The sequence below is a fragment of the Equus caballus genome, chromosome 23, assembly GCF_041296265.1.
Source record: "Equus caballus isolate H_3958 breed thoroughbred chromosome 23, TB-T2T, whole genome shotgun sequence".
In the NCBI taxonomy this organism is placed as follows: domain Eukaryota; kingdom Metazoa; phylum Chordata; class Mammalia; order Perissodactyla; family Equidae; genus Equus; species Equus caballus.
In genome coordinates, this window is record NC_091706.1 from 33,597,483 (window position 1) to 33,618,055 (window position 20,573).

Below are 20,573 nucleotides of genomic sequence, written 5' to 3' on the forward strand. Positions count from 1 at the left end.
TGTGAAGGGGGCGGATTTTGCCATAACGAAAGTGACGTCTTTATTGCCATAACGGAAGTGACGTCTTTAACCTGAGCTCGTGGGCTTTTACGATGAGTGCAAAGGTGATTCCATCCCAGGCCTTTCAACAGGCACAATATTTGTACAGATGTGTGTGTATTTGCTGTTCACAGGCCTCTGAGGAAGTAGATGAAATGGAGGCCACTTGAAACTACTGTATTATGCTCAAGGGGAATGTTTATATTTTCAGATAAATCACTTAAAGAGGTTTATAAAGGTCATGACTATGCTGGGCTGTGCTAGGAACTGGGCAGAGAATGCTAGAGACTCAGATTGTGCTCTTGAGATATGATATTGGTAAGAACACACAAGTTGAGGTCTCAAAGGCAGGACAGTAGAACCATTAAGTCTAGTGAAGATGAACACCCAAGTTATGTGTGTGAGCGTGTGTGTGTGTATAATTCACATAGATATATACCAGCTAGGTCTTATTTATTAAACTCTTGTTGCATGCCAGTCATGCCAAGTGTTTGGGTCTTTTGTCTCATTTAATCCTTACAGCAGCTGTGTACAGTAGATGCTGTTGTTACCCACAGATTTCAGCTGAGGAAACTGAGAATGGGATAGCTTTAAAGACAGACAATCTTTAAATCTGGATCTCCTAAAGATTTTTTTTTCTTAAGATTTTTTTTCCCTTTTTCTCCCCAAAGCCCCCCAATACATAGTTGTATATTTTAGTTGTGGGTCCTTCTAGTTGTGGCATGTGGGACACCGCCTCAACATGGCCTGATGAGCGGTGCCATGTCTGCGCCCAGGATCCGAACCGGCGAAACCCTGGGCTGCCAGAGCGGAGCGTGCGAACTTAACCACTCGGCCACAGGGCCGGCCCCTAAATCTGGATCTTCTAAATCCAGCCCTCCATTTTTCTGTGCCGGCCTGCCTCCGGACAGTGGGGGATTTACTGAGTGTCGTTTTCATTTGACCCCTTTTACGGAGCACCTGTTAGTGCCAGGCATTGTTGTCACTGAGGACACAAAGTGAAAAAAACAGACAAGCTCTCTGCATTCAAGGAGTTTATAGGTTGGTGGATGGAGACACATAAACAAATTATCCATATAATTTCAGATAGTGATTGATATGCGTTATGATGAAAATAGAGTCAGATGACAGGGCGTTGGGAGAGGTTCCCTTAGATTAAGTCTCTCTGAGGGGACATGAGCTTTTGAGCTGGGACCTGGATGACACGGAGGAGCCAGGCCTGCAAAGATGCGGAGGGAGTGATGGCAGCCAGTGCAAGCGCTCGGCAGGAATTCCATCAGCATTTTGGAGGAGCCCAAGGAAGCTCGGGTGGCTGGAGTATAAACAGGAGGAGAAGGGATGGGAATTGGGGCGGTTGGTGGATCACAGGGCCTCATTTTGCAGGTTACAACGTGGTGTTTGATTTTGATTCTAAGGGCAGGGGGATCTTTTGGAAGGGTTAAAGCAGAAGAATGCTATGAACAGATATGTTTCAGCAAGCTTTTTCTGGGTGCTGGGTGGGAAGTGGATTTTAGAGGGGTGGGGGCGGAAGCTGGGAGACTAGCAAGGAGACTGTTGTGTTTGTCCAGGCCAAAGGTGATGGTTATTCCGGCCAGGTCGTTAGCAGTGGCGGTGAGAAGAAGCGAATAGTTCCAAAAACTACGTTGGAGGCAGAATCACTTGGACTTAGTGGTGTTAGGATGGCAGGGGTAAAGGATAAAATGGTCCAGTAATGACCCTCAGGTTGTGGCCTGAGCAACAGGTTGTTTTCCATTCTTAGTGCAGTTTGATGAGGTGGAGGAAGGGAGACTGTTGGCGCGAAGGGAAAGCCATGGACTTGTATGTGGACACGTTGAGGTTGATGTGCCTGTCAGCACATGGAAATGTCCAGAGAAGGATTGTATACATAAGTTTAGAGCTCAAAAACGTGGTCTGGACTGGCGGTTTGGAGTCACTGTCATGTGATAGTAATCGAAGCCACAGAAGTGGATGAGATCACCTGGGATAGAATAGAAAGGATTAGAGCCTAGAACAGATGGGGGGTGGGGGAAGAGGGGCAGGGAAAAGAGAGGAGGAGACAGAAAGCCAGCACAAGAAATACCAAGGAAACAAGCAAACGAAGTCTAGAAAATGGCAGGTCCTAGAATCCGCGGCAGTGGGGGAGCAGAGTAATCAATCGTGTTGGGTGTCACCCGGGCGTGCAGTGAGACTAGTGCTGAAAGAGTCCACTGTATGTAGGAATCTGAGATTATTGGTGACTCATTAGTGACGTTACATTTGAATAGTGGAAACAGACATCTGGTTGGTAGGGGGAAGAGTAATCAGGAGGTGAAAAATCATAAATAGGAGGTATAATCAATTCCTGCACAGTTTGCAGAAAGTAAAAACAAAAAAACTCAAGCTTGATAATACGCAGCAAAAGATGCGGGAAAAAAGGAGACATAAGAAAAACAGACAAAATGAAAAGGAAAATAGAACCCACATATCCCCTAAACCTCCTTATTTAAAGTGAGATTTTCAATTTGGAGCAAAAAACGAAATCGTGTCTGTGCTCACACCTGTGGGTTGTGTGTGTGTGTGCATTACACAGGAGGCTCACCTAAAATGAAATGACAAAGGTTAAACAAAGTGACTGGTAAAGATAAACAAGGCAGAAGTCAACAAAAATAAATCAGTAGTTGTCATATTGATACCAGAACAGAATAGAGTCTAAGGAAAAGATAACTGGGTAAAGGACGGGATTATTTTATATTGGCACATTCTATATTGAAGATAGAACAGTGCCTGGTAACAGTCCATCAAAATATATAAAGCAAAACCGCAAAACAAAGCAGGAGAATTTCATGAAAATCAGTCTTACCCAAAAAAGAGAGGATTTTAATAATATTGCGTATTTTCAAATATCTGTGGAACCTATACAAAATATATAGGGTACAATAACACTGTAACACATTATAGACTACATTTTCTGACCACTAGGCAATGAAGTGAGCAATTCATAACAAAATACTAGAAATTAAACCACTGTCAAATAATTCTTAGATTAAAGAGAAAGTACAAGTTATAATCTGAGTTTAAGACAATATAAACTAGAGGAAACTATATATCAAAACATACCTGAAAGCTGTACTTAGAGAAAAGTTCAGAGCCTTCTGTGATTTTATTATTATACATGAACAAGTGAAAATAAACCAGGCAATCAATTCAAGAAGCCAGAAAGCAGAAAAAATCCAGCAAAAGCATGAGGAAAGAATAAAATTAAAGTGGAATTGACATATAACTCCAAACGGTGGATCTTTGAAAAGACCAATAACATAGACACTTTTGACAAAGTCAAACAAAAAAAAGAGAAAATCTAAATGCATGACATTATGAATGAAAACAGAGATTGACTATAGAGATAATAAGCTAATAATTTTGGACATTTTGATTAAATGGCTCTTCTAAGGAAGGAACAATTTTTATGGATAGTACAGTTGTATAGACCAAAAGCTATAAAAGAAGTTAACAAATGTCAGAGAATTTCTGCACCCAGCAAATTTATAGACAAAATCTTCCAAACCTTTAAGAAACCAATATCTCCTTTAGAATTTAAACTGTTAGAATGTAGACTATAGAAAATGATGGGAAACATCTCAATTCACTGTAGAAAGCTCATTTAAACATGGCTTACAGGAATAGTCCTGGTTTGTAAAAGTAAAGTAGTGTAGGGGAGTTTGCCCCACCAGAAATTATAGCCTATTTTGAAGATGTAAGAATTTGTAAGGATTTAATATATTTTATAAGAGTGGCACTCCAAATCGATGGGGAAGTCATGAATTATCCATTGTCTTTAGCCAACTGATTATATGGAAAAGAATTAAGCTACAGCATATTATGTACAAAATAAATCTTTTGTCGATTAAAGATTTAAATAAAATGATTAAAGTACTTAAAGAAAATGTAGGTAAAGATTCATAAATCATGACCTGGGGAAGAACTCAGATGCACAAATCTAAAAGTAGAAACCAATAACAGAAAGATTAATAGATTTAACTAATAATGTGAAACTATTATAAATGAAAAATTAGCCTAAACACAATTAAAAGGTATGGATATGAAGAAACGTACTTCAAAAGGATTAGTGTCTTTAATATAAAACTTCTCACAAGTCAATATGAAAAAATGAATACATTTAGAAAACTCTGGCAAGTGGTATGAATTGACACTACAAAATGACAAAAAATAGTCAATAAACATTAGGAAAATGTTCATCATGCTTTCAACCAGAAACACAACATAAAATAACCAGGTACAGTAATTTGCCTATACAATTGGTAAAGATTAAAAAAAAATAAAGCACCGGGGCCAGCCCGGTGGTGTGGTGGTTAAGTTTGCATGTTCCAATTTGGCAGCCCAGGGTTTGCTGGTTCGGATCCTGGGTGTGGACCTACACACCGCTTTGTAACAAGCCATGCTATGGCAGGCATTCCACATATAAAATAGAGGACGATGGGCACAGATGTTAGCTCAGGGCCAGTCTTCCTCAGCAAAAACAGGAGGATTGGTAGCAGATGTTAGCTCAGGGCTAATCTTCCTCAAAAAAATAAAATAAAATAAAGCACCCACTCCCCCAAGAATTGGGGGAGATAGGCATATTGCTAGTGGGAATCCAGACTGGCACACATTTTCGAGAAGACAATTGGGCCATAAGAATTAAAAAACTATAAAAAATGTCCTGAAGACTTTAAGAAGAGATTTTGGGAAGGGAGATGGATGCAAAGCATTCTATTGTCCCTCCTCCACTTCACTCCAGCTACCTCAGGCTCCCATCATCTCCCACCTCTACTCTTGATTAGCCTCCTAACTAATCTAATTTCCTCATTTTCCTCTTTTAATTTCATCTTCCACTTTGGGTGTCAGTGATCCCAAATATATATATGTCCATATCCTTCCTTTTGCAAGGACCTCTCATGTTTAGGTCAATCTTCTTAATATGGCTGGCAAGGTTCTCCACGTTCTGACCCCTGCCAAACTCTCTCGCACACCTTCCCCCCCTCCCTCATTTTGCTGTCCATTCATTAAACCCATCTGTTTGTAACTTTTAGAGATATGTTATTTCTGTTCATATTATTCTTTCAATTTAAAACTCAGTCCTGTCCTCTGCGTCCCCCATCACTCACTCTGGTGAGTGTACCTTCCCTCGGAAGCTTTCTATGACTTTCTGAGCTGGGTTAGGTAGCCCTCCCTTTGGCCCCATATGTTATCTGTTTACTCCACATTATGTTTGTGAGATTCATTCAGGTTGTTGTAAGTGGTCATAGTTCATTCTCATTTCTGTACTCAATTATAAGAATATACCACAATTGTTGTTGAATAATTTCTCCAGATTTTGGCAAATATGAGTAATGCTTCTATTAGTATTCTTGTGCCTGTATTTTGGTGAACACATGTATGAATTTCTGTTGGGTCTATATCCGGGACTGGAACTGCTCAGTTATAGGAGGAGGTAGGCAGAGTACTAAAAATGACCTCCAAGATTCCATGCTAAAATAGGGAAATTACCCAGGTGGGCTTTAGGATGGGGAGATATCTAGGTTGGCTTAATCTAGTTGCACCAGCCACTTTAAAAGCAAGAGAGTTTCTCTAACCAGGAGCAGAAGAGGAAGTCAGAGAGATTTGAAGCATAAGGGGTGCTTGCTGCCTCGTTGCTGGCTTCTTGATACAGGGGTCCAGATGTGAGGACTGGAGAGTGGCTTCCAGGAGCTGAGGGTGGCCCTCTGTTGACAGCCAGCAAGGAAACAGGACCTCAGTCCTACAACCTTAGGGACCTGAATTTTGCCAACAATCTGAATGAGCAAGGATGTGGATTTCTCCCCTGAGCCTCTAGATGAGGACTCAATCTTCCTAACACACTGACTTCAGTCTTGCAATACCCTGAGCAGGTAATCCAGCCACATGGAGTTGGACTTCTGACCTACAGAACTGTGAGCTAATAGTGATTTTGTTTTAAGTTTGTGGTAATTTGTTATACAGCAATAGAAAACGAATGCATAGAGTTTGCATGTACTCATTTCAGTGGATGCTGCCAACAGTTTTTCAAAGTACCAATTTATATTTTCATCAGCAGCGTATGAGAGTTTCAGTTGCTCTATAAAATCAACACATGTCACTTTTAGTGTAGTCAGAATATAAAGCATCTAGTAGCAGCTTGCCTGATCAAATGTCTAAGTATTAATCATTAATGAAATAAAGTTAAAAGTAAAATGTAGCATTCAATTTCTCATTGAAAAACAAAGAAATTTTTAATAAATTATAATATCCATTTCTAAAAAAACTATAAAAATTGATATCTTTGACAAACCAATTGTACATCCAAGGAATTACCATGAATGTCTGCAAAGATTTAGTTGCAAAAACGTACATGATGGTATTCTTTATAATAGTGGAAATTTGAAAACAATCTCAATATTTAGTTCTAATGGACAGTTTAAATAACAATGGAATATTATGCATCCATTACAAATGATGTAGAACAGCTTTTCACCAAGGATATTTTGTAGGACATTAATTTTCCAAGTGTTCCATTAGAGAAGGATCCCATGATTAAATAAGATTGGGATGGGCAGGCAAAGTGAATGGGCTTTCTCTATTGAGCTCGTTACAAGTCTTTGCTCTAATCTAATAGGCACTGCTAACTTCTCGGGGGCTGACACAGTGCAGAATCGCGCAAATCTGATTATGGTTGTTTTCCTTTTGAGGGGGACTTTTTCAACTTAGATTTGGGGAAATGACATAGAAACATGTTCATGACATATTTTGTGCAAAAAGGGGTATGAACAGCATAGTCCTACTTTAAAACATGTAGAGAAAAGGCTAGAAGGATTTAAAGGATATTACTACACAAAAATGTTAACCATGATTACCTTGGTGGAAAATTTTTAATTTATATTCCTTATCTATATTTTTCTCAAGTTTCTACAATGTCAATATGGATAACATTTGTAAAAAGGAAAAAAAGGAAATGCCAGAAGTCAGTCTAAATACCGTCTCTTAGAACAGCAACATTAAACCCCTCGCTCCTGAGGGGGGTTAACTTGCTCTATGGCCTTAATTAAATTAGATTTGTTAATTTTTTCTGGACTGCCTATCCTACCACGACAGGTCAACCTGGGACTCCCACCCTCCAGTCGGTTTGGGATGACTTGGCATGGCCACTGGAGTCTTAGCAGAGCAATGAATTCTTGAGTTCTCTCATCTATGCTCTAGTTGAGGCTGCCTCCATCCACTCTGCCATCAAAGCTCTTGCTTCTTGAGTTTCATCTCTTCCGAATGCCACTTCTGCTCCTCCAGTCTTCACTATCAACCCAGTTCTTCCCAGGTCAGAAAACCACAATGAAGGTTTTCTGAAAATACCAAGCCATGTTCAAACCCTAGCTAGGAACCAGGGCTAGGCAAGGCATTTAATGTCTCTGAGTCTGTTTCCCCATCTATGAAAAGAAAAGTGTGTATGTATTTATAATATCCCATAGTATTGTGGCGAGGATTAAATCAATGAGATTTAAGCATAGTACCTGCTCTATAGTACTAGGTTTCAACAAATATTTGTTTCATCCATCTCTCACCCCACAGTTAATATGGCCTTCAATTAATAAGAGGAGTTACAACCCCTTTTCTCCCTCCTGAGTGGGTCCAGTTTACTTACTTCAACCTTTGTTTATGGAAAGAGCCTGAAGTTGGGGAGGAGGAGGAGGAGGTTGGCGTTGGTGTTGGCAAACTGCAGCTCCTGGTCAAATCGGACCCACAGCCTCTTTTTGCAGAGTCAGCAAGCTACGAAAGGTTGCTGTGTTTTTAAACAGTTGAAGAAATCAAAAGAATTTTATACCAGACATATGAAAATTACATGAAATTCAAATTTCAGTGTTCATAAATAAAGTTTTATTGGAACACAGCCACTCATGCATTTACATATTGTCTCTGGCTGCCATCACACAGCAACAGAGCTGAGTGTTTGTGACAGAGACTAGACAGCCTGCAAAGCTGAACATATTTACTATCTGGCCCTTTACAGAAAAAGTTTGCCAACCTCTGCTTTAGGCTGTTTCTTATCCAAGTATCTCTTGAAGGCAAGCTTGAAGTATGAGAGGAGTTGCTCATTGGATTGCAGTTTTAAAAGTTAATTAAACAAAATAAATGTCTTTTGAAGGCTTAATTTTTCAAGTTTCCATTTCCACCCTTTTACTTCAACCCCAATGAAGTCTAATAGGTTTGATTTCGCAAGCCTGGCACAGTTAAAGCTGTATGTTTCTTTCTAGATAACTCTGTCTGTCTGTTGGTTAGGAGCCACCTGGTTAGTGGTCAAGACTATCTTTTAGGATTAACCTTTTAGGTTATATATCTATTTTTTTGGTTGTTTCTTAAAGATTTTATTTTTATTTTTTATTCTTTTATTTTTCCTCCTTCTTCCCAAAGCCCCCAGTACATAGTTGTATATTCTTTTAGTTGTGGGTCCTTCTAGTTGCGGCATGTGGGACACCGCCTCAGCATGGCCTGATGAGTGGTGCCATGTCCGTGCCCAGGATCCAAACCAGCCAAACCCTGGGCTGAAGCAGAGCTCGCAAACTTAACCACTCAGCCATGGGGCCTCTATATCTATTTTAAAATAACTATCATTTCAGATTTGTTTTTATCATAGGTTCTAATTGATATTTAATCAGCAATGCCTTAGAACACTTCCTTGTCGTTGGCCTCCCTTGTTAGTTAATGATTTCTAAACAAGCATCTGAGAAGATGCTGCTGTAAAGAGACCCCGTTCCTCCCTCTGTAATGTGAGGATTCCTGGGCAGAGGGACCACTTTCACCTTCGAGTTTCTTTACAACAGAGAGGTTCAGACACTAATGCTAAGTATTCTGCTTTATACTACAAAAGGCAGTCCCCGAACAGGGACAGTGGAGTCTCCTGGGTAGAGCCTCTGCAGAAAGACATTTTTTTTCTCCTTTCCTCTCGGATAATGGGTGTTTTGGTGGAGACTGCAACCCGGCCAGCTTTGGCTGCGTGGGTTATGGTTACACTGGACCTAAATAATTGGAGGGCGTGTCTAGCACACCATCCATTCAGTTATAGTTTTTCTGTAAAAGTAAAAATGTTTATTAAACACAATTAACACTAAATAAAGCCGTACACACGGGAGCAGGATTTAAAGGGCCACAGCCCTTTGAATGATGACGATCACGCCAAACCGAACTCGATCTGGCTTATTCTGAGAGATCGTTATGTTGTTCTCAGGCGCTCTCAGGCAGAAAATTCACACCCCCTGGAGACACAGCAGCAGGTTGTCTTCTGATGTCAGCTCTAAATAACCATATTTACTCAGTTTTAAAGTAGCTTGCTTTCTGTTAATCCTAGGAAAAACCTGAGGGTCTTATTATGTCTTCTTTGCATTTTTACTAGCTGCCAACCATCAAATGCTTGCAGAAGTTCCTCATTTTCCTAAAGCAGCAGGATACCAGTCCTAATTAACTCCCCTTGGTCCCTCTGGTCTCTATGGGGTCTCTCTCTAGCTGCTCTGGGAGATTTTAGACCCCTGCCTAGGCCAGACTCTTCACTCTTTTGCATATGTAAATACACATTTGATAAACCAAAACAGTTCTAAAATAGGGGTTTCCCATGGAGGTAGTGCCAAGTTATTTATAGTTTCTCCAAGCTTTTATTATTTTCTAGGAGGCATTCAGTAATTTCATTGTGTAGTGTTTATGCTGTCCAGGAGTCAGCTAACTTGCCCCATTTTCAAGGGAGCTACGGATAAGTGCATTTTAAGTGACTCGTATCTCTATCTTTCTGAGTCGAGATCAGCATTGATGTACAATCTGTTGTTCCTAAGTACCTCTGATAATGACTAAAAATATGGGTTTTTTTTCTATAGAAATCAAAGCCACTTTTTAAAAGCCTGCAATTACCTTCTATGTTTCTGTGCTGGTCTTAGGCAATCAGCTTTGGGCAACCTAAAAAATAATTTTCTGTTATCACCAACCGTGGAAATGCCAATTGGCCTCCAAGGAATTTACCTAAATGAGTCAACCTTTATGTGTGTTTCAGTTATGTTTATTTTTATCATCAAGGCTTATCATTTGTATTTTTTCCTCTTCAGAATCCTATGAAGGAATGCCTCGACGTTTAAATATTTACTTTTTAAGTGTCCTCCAATTTAAATATCTGAGATTTTGTAGGTACTCCAAAAGGCATTTCAAAATGAGGCTGCCTGAAGTTTACTTTCGAAACTGGCATTTATTTAATTTTCCCGGTACTTTTGTCCCCCCCGCCAAAATACTATTTAAAATCTTAAAGATGATAAAGTATACAGGAACACAATTGAAAAGCTCCACGTATTTGGGTGAAGTATACTAACTAGAAAACGTTGCTCATTTAAAAGTTGGAATAAGCCTCACTTCTTCTTGAGATCAGGGAGCAGTGGGTGCAGGCAAAAGTGGAGGTAGGAGGCTGAGTCAACTGTAGAGTTTTTCTTGAGAAAATGAAGCACTTAAGCGAAATGAGGTATAAAGGTCAAAGGATTCCATGTATTTATTCAGATGACGCAACGCTGATATTAATCAGGAAAGGTTGAATCTGTTTTTAAAGCAAAGATTTGGCCACTCATTCCTCTTCCTGTAGCACACACATTTGTTCCTCTCGTCTTTTCCACTCAGATCTTGGTTCCTTGGCTTAGTGTAATACATCTGCACCCCGTCCTTTGGGGACTCCCATACCCTGTCTCTCCCACATACTCAGACTGGCCCCACCCATGTTGGGAAAGAGAAGTGTTTTCGTCTGCTGCATTTGCTAAGTTGGACAGTGCGAATCTGGAACTGCAAAAGGCCATCTTTCCTGGCTACATGAAACAACTGTGTGCTTAAGAGAAAAAGAGGCAGCGTACAGAGGGAAAAGAGCTGAGATAGGGACCCAGAGTGAGCCCTGAGGATAAGCGAAACCTTGGAGAGAGCTGTGCCTGAATCCTGCTTCCACCCCTGTCCGTCCCAGTTACCCGTGTAAGTGGATTTCCTATTTTGCCTAAGCTAGTTTGAGTTTGGCTTCTATAACTTTGCCAACCTAAATAAAGAAGTAAACAAACAAGCTCAAATTACCAGAAATTGAGTTTATTTGGTATTAGCAGAGGAATTGCAATCTGGGAAACACATGCTGTAGCAAACTACAGGCTTGTCCATGGAGGGTTTGGGGTGGGCTGTATTTATGGGCAGGGAATACAAAGCGGGGGGAAGTCCAGCCAGAGTCCAAGCAGTAAGTTCCCTGGCTTGAGGATGGGGAGAGACTCTTGGTGGACGTTCACTGGTCAGGAGATAAGTCTCGGTCTTCTGTGAATCAGGCATTTACAGGAAATCAGTCTCTCAGTTCTTAAGGTCTGTTCTTCTGAGGGCACTTGCGTGAGATTCTCCGTTTCACATCCTCTGGTTCCATTTTAGATCAAAATCCTTTCACAACTTTCAACCAAGAATTCTGCCACAAAGCTTGTAAAAGTTTCTGTCACAAAGTTGGCAGAAAAAAATGTTTGTCAAACAACAAAGCAACAAAAAGATTTTTCAAATCTCTGATTTCTCATTCTTTAAGTTTTTACTTTTCATTTTTATTTTTTAAATTTATTTGTTATTGAATTATAATTGAGATACAATACCATGTTGGTTTCTGGCTTACAACATAGTGACTAGAGATTTTTATGCATTACGAAATTATTACTATAATAAGTCTAGCCACTATCTGTCACCACACAAAGTTATTACAATATTATTGACAACATTCTCCATGCCATACACCATATCCCCGTGACTCATTTATTTTATAAGTGGAAGTATGGACCTCTTAAACCCCTTCATCTATTTCGCCTGTTCTCCCAACGCTTCCCCTCTGGCAACGACATTTGTTTCCAGTATCTATGAGGCTGTTTCTGTTTTGTTTTGTTTGTTCATTTGTTTTGTTTTTCATATTTCGCATATAAGTGAAATATACTGTATTTGTCTTTCTCTGTCTGATTTATTCACCTAACAAAATACTCTCTACATCCATCCATGTATTCAAAAAGATATATGCACCCTTAAGTTCATTGCAGCATTATTCACAATAGCCAAGATATGGAAGCAACCTACGTGCCCATCAATTGATGAATGGATAAAGGAGATATGGTATGTATAGACAATGGAATATACTTAGCCACATTTTTTTTAGACTGTGATATTTAGTTTATCTATTATGATAAATCAGACAGCATTCCAATATTTCATTGACCAATAGTCTTTTTCAGGACTGTATTTCCAGGATGAGAGCGGGTGGGGGACTTTGGTGATAATTTTGATGAACCAGGGATTCTCCCCCCAGACTTTTGTTCCTCTCAATCTGAAATATTTGAGTTGTTTTAAATTGTTTATACCTGTTTTACTACTTAAGCAATACTTTCATTGCTTAAAATTTTAAATCTTCAATTCCTAGTAAATTGCCCAAGAGCAAACTGGAAAAAACAAACAATGTTTCCTACAATTAATTCACAGATAGATAACATCTGTTCACTCCAGGGAGCTTTTACAAATTGTTTTAATCTTTTCTTTTTTAAAGCAGCCACTTTGTTCTCTTAAGTTACTTAAAAATTTTTTTTCCCAGTCATGGATGCCACTTTGCCTGTTTGTCAACACTTTCTACATTTTCTGTTGGGTTATTTCTCTCACCTTTAGATAGTTTTAATAGTTTTTCTTCAAAAAGAAAAACTAAAACTTCTAATAGGATGTTCAAATTTTATGGCACATTCCTGAAATAACCAAAAACTTTTTATAAACAGCAGAGTGTAAAGCAATATCTGAGAAGCATTGCCTAGATTATTTCTCATTTATTTAATCTTCTATAGAGAAGCAGTTGGAAACGATCTAAATGTCCATCCTAGGGCCTCAGTTAAATAATGACAAATCTAGAAAATGGAATAGAATGTGCAGTTGAAAAGAATGAACTAGAACATATGTGTGATGTGGGATACTTCCCAAGATATATTTTGTGAACAGTATTATTCATTCATTTAACAACTATTGGGCACCTTCCAAATGTCAGAGGCTGTCAACTTAAGGCAGACAAGGTCTGATTTTCTCACGCCTACATTCATATTAGCATATTTCTATTTGTGAGGGTTTTTTTAAGTGTATAAATAAATATACATAAAAGTCTAATTTTAAAATGTTTCTGTGTATATGTATGTGTACACATATGTGTGTGTATATCTTGTTTTGCAAATTTCTGGAAGTATATCTAATAGTGTTCGAGCCATTGCCTCAGGGGAGGGGGTTGGGGGGTCTGAGGTCAGAGGGAGACTTCCCTGTCTACCCTTTGTGTACCACACACATGTACTATCTTTTCAATTGAACATATTGGAATGAACATTCCGATAATTAGAGGCAGTATTTGTAACCTTCACTTTAAATAGATAACCACCGTTTATCAAAGTAGAAGAGGCACTGTCAGCTGGAAAGTTGCAAAACCATGACTGGAAATGCTCATTTCCCAGCAAAGCTGTCTGCTTCTGTAGGACACACAACTGGTATTCGATAAAGTTCCTTGAATTGGACAAAGAGTACACTATAGAAACCAGAGCAAGAGGCAACCGAAAATGGAAAAGCATAAACCCAGCAGAACGGGGGAACAGTAACAATAATATCACATAATGACAAATAAAGGATGGGCCGGTGAGAATTTTTGATCTATACTAAGAAAACAAAGAAAATAAAAAGTCGGGAAAGGTAACGAGCCCAAGGGAAACTGAGACGTCAGCCTAGAACAGTGTGAGGCAGTTCCGGCACTTTCCGGGCAGCAAATGTTATAAGGGAGCAAACTCAGAAGGTGGCTCCTGAGAGGAAGCAGGACGGGCTCTTCGGTGCAGGGTGCCATGGAGACTGCAGGCACAGGATGGACCTTCCACCCACAATCCGGTTCAGATGTTGAGACTAATGATGCCTCCCCAACACCAAGAGGTGTGAAAGGTTTATTACTCACATAATGAGTCTTTCTGGAGAGAGCAGGGCAAGCCCCAAGTTTATCCAAAATGGCTTGAGAGAGCAAGGAGAGGAAACGGCTGTGGGTTTTTATTGTGGTGGAGGTGAGGCCAGGGTGCGCGGTTCCTGCAGGTGAGCAGCGGCTGGTGGGGTTTGACCTTCCTGCTGGCATCAAAGGATGGAGTGCTGGAGCTTTCTATCAGTTCACCCACATGGGGGGCACAAGCAGAAGAGGCTTAAAAGCCTCAGAAGTCAGACATCAACAGTGGAGTCAGTGTCTATTATACAAGGCCTGATGAATGCAGAATCATTTTCCATTATTCCATTTCCATGGGAAGAAGATTGAATTGGAGTGAAAATTCTGAATTCCCACTCCCTATGTTTTAAGACTGGTAAGGAGGGAGCACTGCTCTGGAAAGAAAAAGAAACCCAACAGACAAGTGTGAAAAAAGGCATGAGCGAGATGACAGAATGAATTAAAAATGCCAGGCAATCTCCAAGGTGACGTCAGGAGTCAGTGGCTCTGCAGGCAAGGTTGCCACATGTCAGAAAACGGCTACAGAACTTGAAGTTTAAGGCAAAGATGGGAACTCATAAGAAAGATTTTGTACAAAAAAGACTTTTAATATGAGTATTAAAATTTTTATTCATATCCATTTTGCTTGGTAAAATATTTGAGGTTGATAAGACCAATATAAAGTCAAAGTTAGCAAACGTATCTTAAAAAGAACAAGAAGGAAAGTATGATCTCTCCAAAAGAAGGATATACTGGTCAGCTACAGGAATTCAACAAGAAGGCAGGCAGGGTACCAGGGCTCAGGCTCTGAAGCAAGATGGCGGGGGTTTGAACATCAGTCCCGCCACTTACTCACTGTGTAACTTTGAGTAAATATGTGACAACTTTTGTAAGCCTTAGTTACCCCCTCTACAAGCTGGGGATAATACCCGGGCTGACAGAGTACTGTAATGATTCAATGAGGTAGTATCTCTACTGAACACAGGGCCTGGCAGTTCAGCCAATGTTGGTATCAACCTATTAAATATATAAAGATTTTCAGACTACTTGACAAAAACGGGAGGAGTGGGAGCAGCCCCGTTTGGGAGCGTACTTTATCTCATTTAATCCCCAGAACAACGCTTCAAAGCAGGGACTATGACTATCCCTACTTTACAGACACCGAAATAGAAACACAGAGGTGTTAATGTCACTGGTCCAGGATAAGCATTGAAGGCAGCATCCAAGTGCAGGTCCACGTGGTTCTGGAGCCTCTCAGGGGTGTTCTGTACCAAGATGATTTTCTTAGCTGCTCATTAATGGATATTTTTCAAGTGGGAGAAGAGAGGAAGAACAATGGATCTTAGAAAGAAAAGAACTGTGGAAGTCTACACGTGTATGAGTTAGAAGAATGGAATCAGAATGTAAAATACACTCGAGAATAGAAAGGAAAAATAGAAAAGGGAAAAACAATGGCCATATGTGTATTATGCTAAAAAACTAGGCAATGTTTGTGGGAAATTTCTTGGCTAGGTGGTGGGGGAAATTGTGTGTAAATGTGTAAAATGTTAAGATAGCTTTTATAATTAAAACCTGTGAGAAAGAGATATGAAATTTCTTTAGCAAAATAAAAAGTACTTCACCAGTAAGATAATATTAGAAATGAAGTATTCTTTAAATGCTTTTTGATAAAATTTTAACTAAGGCAGTTTTTATGGTCATAATCGGTTAACTGTTTTTAAAGCAGAGGCAGCTGCATAATAAAGGGAGAGAATGCTCTTCACTAAATAACTCCACCTAGCAGAGTCACTTCATCTCCACTCTTGTTGTCTTTGTTGATTCTTCTTTTTTTTTTTTTTGGCCTTGACAGTCACTTCAAATGACTGTTCCAAGACAGTCTCAAAGGATGGCATTATCCTTTGGATATACACACAAAAACTATGCCTATAGGAATTAATCCGAATGCCAATTTTTCTACAGTTAAATATTCCATGCATCTCACTGGTTGCTACAGTATTCTCGCTTTAAATTCCTCAACATCTAGTTTCGGAAGACCCGCAATGTCTGGAATTGAGGAGCAGAAAAAGAATGTGAAGAGAATCTCACAAACAGAAAACAATTCCGGTATAATATAAAGAATAGTCAAAGAGCAAAGAGCAAAGTCCCAGAGAACAAGCCTTTGGTGTCCTGTCCTCTGACTGGTTCACCTGCCTTTTGTGATGCTCACTGAAATGTAACTCAGCCCTCCCCCTCCTCCTCTCCTGTGTTCCCCCTCCACTAAAATCCAACAGATACCGTACTCAGTGGTAACACAACCTCTCCATGAAGGCCTTTCACCCATTTGGAAGCCATAGCTGAGGTCGGAGACAGGAGGATGGATGATGAACGGCATCTTTCCACCTGGGCTCTGTGAGTTCTGAAGACTTCCTGCTTAGATCTGTACACCGAATACGGCCTTATCCAGAGTAGATTTATATTTCCACACTGGAAGAAAAAAGAGGAGAAGGAACAGGACTACTTCCTGTTAGGAGACCCATGGTAATAAATTCATTAAGCTGGGCCTTCTACTTCCCTGGTGTAAATACTCAGAGTATTTGTAAGACTAGACTTTGGCTATAACTTCATAACAAGTTTGGGTTATAATCAGCTGAGAAACTGTCCTCCCTCTATAATGATGACAAATGGGTCATTTTGAATTTTAGAGGACAGGATATTCTCTAGGCGGTTTTTGGATCTCCGTTCTTGCTTACTCAGTATCAAAACAGTCACGGAGATTCCCAGAAACTAGTATCAACATAAGATAAGGCAAAACAACCAGTAACAGTAAAAGAAACAAGAAAAGTTTTGCAAGAAACAGGCTTCATGCTTTGATTTGTTCGGTCAAATCAAGGAATAAGAGTTTCTTTATTATCAAAGTCTTCTTTTTTCTCTATCCACTAATAGGGATGATAAGATTGGTTTTTTAAAGTTCCTAATAACTATTTTATCAAATTAATGATTTTAGCAGCTTTGGTGAGTTATAATTGATGGACAAGAAACTGCACAATTTAAGTTTTAACATAAGTCTACAGCCATAAAACCATCACAATCAAGATCATGAACGTATCCACGGCCCTTTATAATTACCTGCTGTTCCTTTCCACCCCTTCTGCCACATACTCAGGCAACCACTGATCTGTTTCCTGACACTATACATTAGTTTTCATTTCCCAGAACTTTATATAAACAGAATAATACAGTATGTTCTATTTTGGAGGGAGGGGTTGGCTACTCTTGCTCAGCATAATTATTTTGAGATTTATCCACAGTATTCCATTGCATGGATGTGCCATAGTTGGCTTATCCATTCATCTAATGGTGGGCTTTTGGATTGTTTTGGTTTGAGGCTGTTACAAAGAAAGGTTTAATAAACATTCATGTAAACTCTTTGCATGGACATATGCTTTCAATTCTCTTGGGTAAATACTTGGCAGTAGAATAGCTTATCACATAGTACGTGGATATTTGACTTTTTAAGAAACTAGAGAACTGTTTCCCAAAAGGGTTGTACCATTCTACATTCCCACTAGCCTTGCAGGAGAGTTCCAGCTCCTTCAGGTCTTTGTCAACACTTGGTACTGAATATCTTTTTAATTTTAGTCATTTTACTGAGTGTAATGGCATCACATTATGGTTTTAATTTGAATTTCCCTAATGACTAATGATGTTGAGTACTTTTTTTTTTCTGCTTTATCTCCCCAAATCCCCCCAGTACATAGTTGTATATCTTAATTGCAGATCCTTCTAGTTGTGGCATGTGGGACACCACCTCAACGTGGCCTGACAAGCGGTGCCATGTCCACGTGTCTGCGCCCAGGATTCAAACCGGTGAGATACTGGGCCGCCGCAGTGGAGCGCTTGAACTTAACCACTCGGCCACCGGGCCGGGCCCTTTTTATTTGTTTGTTTGTTTGTTTTTTAGGAAGATTAGCCCTGAGCTAACATCTGCTGCTAATCCTCCTCTTTTTACTGAGGAAGACTGGCCCTGAGCTAACATCCATGTCCATCTTCGTCTGCTTTTTATATGTGGGACGCCTGCCACAGTATGGCTTGCCAACCGGTGCCGTGTCCGCTCTCGGGATCCGAACTGGCAAACCCCGGGCCGCTGAAGCAGAGCACGTGCACTTCACTGCTGCACCACTGGGCTGGTCCCTTGAGTACTTCTTAATGTGCCTATTTGTGATCTCTCTTTGGTGAATTTTCTGTTGAAAATTTTTCCCATTTGAAAAACCAGGTTATTATCTAATTATTGACTTTGAGAGTACTTTATATATTCTGGATATGCCTTTTATCAGATATATGCTGTAAAATCATTTTCTGCCAGTCTGTGGCTTGTATTTTTATTTTTTATTCTCTTACCAGTGTCTTTCAATGAGCAGAATTTTACAATTTGATGGAGTCTAAGTGAACAATTTGTTATTTTGTGAACTGTGCTTTTGGTGTCATAACTAAGAAATCTTTGCGTAACCCAAGATCACAAAGTTTTTCTCATTTTCTTCCAGAAGTTTTATAGTTTTAGGTTTTAGATTTAGATCTATAAACCATTTTGAGTTAATTTTTTATGTGTTGCAAAACATGCATCAAAATTCTTTTTTTTTTGCACATATGGATACCCAGTGTTCCAGACAAAAAGGCTATCATTTCTCCACTAAATTGTCTTGGCAATTTTCTTGAAAATTAATTGTTCATATGTCTATTTCTGGGCTCTTTATTCTGTTCCATTGATCTGTCTATTTCTATGCCAATAGCAGGCTGTCTTGATTACTTTAGCTTTATAATAATTCTTGAAACTTGGTAATGTTAGCTGTCAAAATTTGTTTTCTTTTTAAAACTTATTTTGCATATTCTTGGTCTTTTGAATTTCCATATGAATTTTAGAATCAGCTTCTTGATTTCTGCAAAAATGCCTGCTAGGATTTTTTGACTGGGGGTGTGTTGAATCTAGAAATCAATTGGAGAACTGCTATCTTAACAATATTAAGTTTCCAACTTATGAACAAGGTATAGCTCCATTTATTTAGGTCTTTTTAAATTTTTCTCAGCAATATGTCATAGTTTTCAGTGTATAAGTCTTTCAGATCTTTTGTTAGATTTATTCCTAAGACTTTTATGTTTTTTTTTTAAGGATTGGCATCTGAGCTAACATCTGTTGCCAACCAGTTGTATATTTTAGTTGTGGGTCCCTCTGGTTGTGCTGTGTGGGATGCCACCTCAACATGGCCTGATGAGCGGTGCCATGTCCGCATCCGGGATCTGAACCAGTGAAACCCTGGGCCGCTGAAGCAGAGCGGGTGAACTTAACCACTCGGCCACAGGGCCAGCCCCAAATTTTATGTTCTTTGATGCCATTATAAACAATACTGTTTATACTGTTATACTTTCAATTTCTGATTCTTCATTGCTAGTATACAATTAATTCTTATATATTGATCTTGTATCCTGAAAACTCACTAAACTCACTTAGTGGTTCTAGTAGGGTTTTCATAGATATCAGATTTTCTACATAAGGGATCATGTCATTTGCAAAAAAAGACAATTTTACATGTTTCTTTTCCAATATGGGTGCTTTTTATTTATTTTTTCTTGCCTTATTGCACTGGCTAGAATCTTCAATGTTGAGTGTGGGCGTCCTTGTCTTGTTCCTGATCTTAGGGAAAAATCATTCTGTTTTTCACCATTAAGTATGATGCTAGTTGTAGGATTTTAAGTAAATGCCCTTTATCAGGTTGAGGAATTTTCCTTCTATTCCTATTAAGGAATGAATGTTGGATTTCCTTAAATAATTTTCTACATCTATGGAGGTAATCATATATCATTTGTATATTTATGTATTTATAGATACATATTTTTTAGTTTGTTAATCTGATGGATGGATGGATTTTCAAATGTCAAAACAATGTTGCATTCTTGAGATAAACTTCTTTTGGTCAAAATGTATTATCTTTCAATTATTTCTCAATAAAACTAGAAAAAATCCTTTGTACATATTTTGGATTGAACTTGATAAAATTTTGTTTAAGATTTTTGCCATCCATGTTTATGACAGAGGGATATTAGTCTGCGATTTCTTTGTAATGTCTTTGTCTCGTTTTGGTATCACGGCAATTTGTGACTCATAAAATGAGTTGGAAAGTATTCCCTACTTTTCAATTCTCTGGAAGAGTTTCTGAAGAATTTGTAAATGTTTAGTGGAATTCACCAGTGCTGCCCTATAGGCCTGAAGTTTTCTTTGTGGGAAAGTTTTAAACTACAAATTCAATTTATTTAATAGATATAGGGCTATTCAGGTTATATATTTCTTCTTGGGTAAGCTTTGTTAATTTGTGTCTTTCATGAAGTTTATCCATTTCATCTAAGTTGTCAAATTTATTGGCATAAAGTTGTTCACATTATTCCCTTATTAGCCTTTTAATATCTGTAGAATCTCTAGTAATGCCATTCTTCTCATTCCTGATATTGGTAACTGGTTTATTCTTACATTTGTTCCTAATCAGTTCAACTAGCTTTT

General features: G+C 39.0%; 1 long non-coding RNA gene across 1 annotated transcript in view; it reads left to right on the forward strand.

Annotated features, from left to right (window-relative positions):
• The first annotated feature begins 10,786 nt into the window (after nucleotides 1-10,786).
• Nucleotides 10,787-20,573, forward strand: part of LOC138920409 (uncharacterized) — a 110,807-nt gene continuing 101,020 nt past the window's right edge. Inside the window, exons 1-2 of the long non-coding RNA XR_011431544.1 lie at nucleotides 10,787-11,040; nucleotides 17,804-17,893. This is a non-coding gene — a long non-coding RNA (uncharacterized lncRNA). The remainder of the gene's footprint in view (nucleotides 11,041-17,803; nucleotides 17,894-20,573) is intronic.